Genomic DNA, 4,174 nt, shown 5'->3' with positions numbered 1-4,174 from the left:
CATTCGGAAATGGGAGGAGTCAAAGTTTATTCCGGTAGAATTGTCAAAAGCTTTTCAAAATAAAAGACCATCTGAAAAAGACAATTAAAAGTCAACTACATTACAGGTGCTATACAACTTTTTTTGTCCCTTGATTTTCTGTGCAAGGATTTTTTTTAAAATAAAAATAAATAAATTAACACAAAGAGATAAATGTATGCATATAGTCAATGTAAATGTAAATTGTCTGGTGGCGATTTTATGAATTATTCAGCAGTTTTATGGCTTGTGGGTAGAAGCTGTTGAAGAACCTTTCGGTCCTAGACTTGACGCTCCGGTTTTTGCTTGCCGTGCGGTAGCAGAGAAAACAGTCTATAACTTCCGTGACTGCAGTCTCTGACAATTTTATGGGCTTTCCTCTGCAATACATGGGTAAATAAATAAACAACTGACTGATATGTCTTTCTATCTAGCATATAAAATGTTCTTAGTATGCTTGATTCATAGACATACTCAGATCTTTTTTGTCTTATTCGGATATATTTTATTCGTCTGAAATACTAGTACTGTTGTATTGTGAAAAATGAATGGTGAGTTGCGAATGTCAAGGAAAATGTCACTCACACTCAATTCGAGCATATGATTAAATCACAAAAACCTGCATCAAGTTACATAAAATCAAAATTCCCTATGCTTTAAAAAAATACATTGCTTTATAGAGCTCCATAACTTCTTCATCATTAAATTAATTGTATGTACACTAGGCTATGTTCTGCATCTGTTGGACAAAGAAATTATAATATTTTGGTATCATTGCAGCGACTCACCGTTAGATGGCGCTAATAGACAATCAATTCCTTTTAATATTTCCTTTTTTCAGGCTTTTGAAAGTGTCAAGGTCCGTATTTTTGGACCATGTTAATCATGGCATACAGTATATAAAGAAAATTGCACACTATGCAGATAAAAGTCATAGACATATCCATACTGCAGCACTGTTCACTAAAGTTTCCCTTTAATGTCCCATTCCCAGCTGGCCACCAGCAATCTTGTTTTTTGGGTACCCTAGCTTGCGTGAAGACCACATGAAACATATGTGGACAACATCTGCCCAGACACTAGTCTCAGAACAGAGGAACGACCAGCTGTCATGAGCAACGGAGAGCTATGATATGCCATCGTCAGGCTCACAGCACCACCATATGTAAAGTAAATAAATCCCATTCTAATATAAAATAATACTACAATGATATTCCCTCCCTGTCACTTCTTCAGTTTATCCTGGATTTCATCGATATGCCATGAATACATGAGAATCCTACAGGAGGACTATGGATAGTCTGATGTAATTTCATTGGGCAAGGAGGCACGGCACATTGTAATGAGACTCAATGTATGCATCTTAAACGCAACACAAGTGGAGTTTATAAACTAAATAGCCACACAAGTTTTCTCTGCACTGTAATAAAAGCAGTACTGTACGGCTATCTGAACTACCTGATTTACCTCGTGTTTGTCAACAGCACTGTGAAGACACACAAGTGTTCCTTTGCCATGAGCTCCAAGATTACAGACTATTCCTCTCCTCCCCTGACAAGTTTCCTAAGGGAGTCTAAACAACAACCTAGATTTCCAACACCACACACCTCCTCCCCCTGAAGTCCACCACTATTCAGAGCTGGCGTTATACAAGCTAATTTAGCCAATTATACACAGGTGTGATGCTAATTCCCCTCTCACATCTCAGCTCCTGGCAGTAAAAATAGTATAATTACACATCTGTCCTGTTAGCTTCCTGTGCCTTTTCACTAGCTTCTGTCTCATTTGAAAAACACCTTTTCATATGAAAATACCATTTTGTTGTATTGGACTGACAAAATACAATGCTGCCTGCGGAGAGGAAGGAGTTGGTTTGTTGTGTGCTGGAATGTTACAGTTTCTCTTTTGTTTGGAGGATTCAATAGATTTTCTATGATAGACACAGATTTACACAGATGAATGTGCTTACCTGCTACTGTAATACTGTTCAGCATTTTGATAGATATAATAACAGGAGCTACATTGTTCACACCATGTGCAACTAATGTGCAGAAGTGTCTATAAGACAAGCTAATTTGACTATGAATATACATAACAATGGCAAAATAGTTAGTCGAAACCACACATCAGATCACACATCAACACATGTATATTTCTGACCTGACACAGAAATACATGTTTGTCAACAAACTAGGGAGTTGTAGTTAGTTATGTGGGTCGCAGATTGTAGCTTCCATCAATGTAATTGTCTCAACCAACCTCACCTTCAACAAAAACAAAGTGCAGTACATTGACATGAAAAACAATAGTGAAAAAGAGGTCTCTTCCTTATAAATTGTCTTTGTCATGTTGACAATGGATTCATAGATCGGGATACAGTGCATTCGAAAAGTATTCAGACCCCTTCCCTTTTTTCACATTTTGTTACGTTACAGCCTTATTCTAAAAATGATTAAATTATTTTTGTTCTCATCAATCTACACACAACACCCCATAATGACAAAGCAAAAACAGGTTTTCAAAATTTTTGCAAATATAACAAATTAAAAAACGGACACCTTATTTGCATAAGTAATCAAATCCTTTGCTATGAGACTTGAAATTGAGCTCCGGTGCATCCTATTTCCGTTGATCATCCTTGAGATGATTCTACAACTTGATTGGAGTCTACCTGTGGGAAATTCAATTGATTGGACATGATTTGGAATGGCACACACCTATCTATGTAAGGTCCCACAGTTGACAGTGCATGTCAGAGAAAAAACCAAGCCACGAGGTCGAAGGAATTGTCCGTAGAGCTCCGAGACCAGATTCTGTCGAGGCACAGATCTGGGGAAGGGTACCAAAACACTTCTGCAGCAATGAAGGTCCCCAAGAACACAGTGGCCTCCATCATTCTTAAATGGAAGAAGTTTGGAAAAAACCAAGACTCTTCCCAGAGCTGACCACCCAGCCAGACTGAGCAATCCGTGGAGAAGGGCCTTGATCAGGGAGGTGACCAAGACCCCGATGGTCACTCTGACAGAGATTCAGAGTTCCTCTGTTGAGATGGGAGAACCTTCCAGAAGGACAACCATCTCTTCAGCACTCCACCAATCAGGCCTTTATGGTAGTGGCCAGACGGAAGCCACTCTTCAGTAAAAGGCACATGACAGCCCACTTGGAGTTTGCCAAAAGGAAACTAAAGACTCTCAGACCATGAGAAACAAGATTCTCAGCTCTGATGAAACCAATATGGAACTCTTTGGCCTGAATGCCAAGCATCACGTCTGGAGGAAACCTAGTACCATCCCTACGGTGAAGCATAGTGGTGGCAGCATCTTGCTGTGGGGATGTTTTTCAGCTGCAAGGACTAGGAGACTAGTCAGGATCAAGGCAAAGATGAACGGAGCTAAGTACAGAGAGTCCTTGATGAAAACCTGCTCCAGAGCGCTCAGGACCTCAGACTGGGGTGAAGGTTCACCTTCCAACAGGACAACGACCCTAAGCACACAACCAAGACAACGCAGGAGTGGCTTCGGGACAAGTCTCTGAATGTCCTTGAGTGGCGCAGCCAGAGCCCAGATTTGAACCCGAACGAACATCTCTGGAGAGACCTGAAAGTAGCTGTGCAGTGATGCTCCCCATCCAACCTGACAGAGCTTGAGACTCCCCAAATACAGGTGTGACAAGCTTGCAGCGGCATACCCAAGAAGACTCGAGGCTGTAATCGCTGGCAAAGGTGATTCATACATTACATTTACATTTAAGTCATTTACTGAGTGAAAAGTCTGAATATTTATGTAAATTTGATATTTAAGTTTTTTATTTTTAATACATTTGCAAAAATGTCTAAAATCCTGTTTTTGCTTTGTCATTATGGGATATTGTGTGTAGACTGATGGGGAAATGTTTTCTTTAGAAAAGGCTGTAACGTAACAAAATGTGGAAAAAGTCAAAGGGTCTGAATACTTTTCGAATGCACTGTACTTGTGATTCCATAATCTATTAGTCTGTTCCGAGTTTGCATGGACACAGGGTTCCACTCATATACACATACTGTAGTCTAAAGGCATAGCTCACTGAGACGCACTTTTTATGAGCCAAGTGGGAGGGCATACACAGGAGACCTCAAACCCATCATTAAATTCTGCCACGTTTGATGAGTTAGAAGGAC

Source organism: Salvelinus fontinalis, chromosome 15 (genome assembly GCF_029448725.1).
Source record: "Salvelinus fontinalis isolate EN_2023a chromosome 15, ASM2944872v1, whole genome shotgun sequence".
NCBI classification, from domain to species: Eukaryota; Metazoa; Chordata; class Actinopteri; order Salmoniformes; family Salmonidae; genus Salvelinus; species Salvelinus fontinalis.
The sequence above is the reverse complement of the archived record's forward strand: the minus strand, read 5'-3'. Positions refer to the sequence as shown.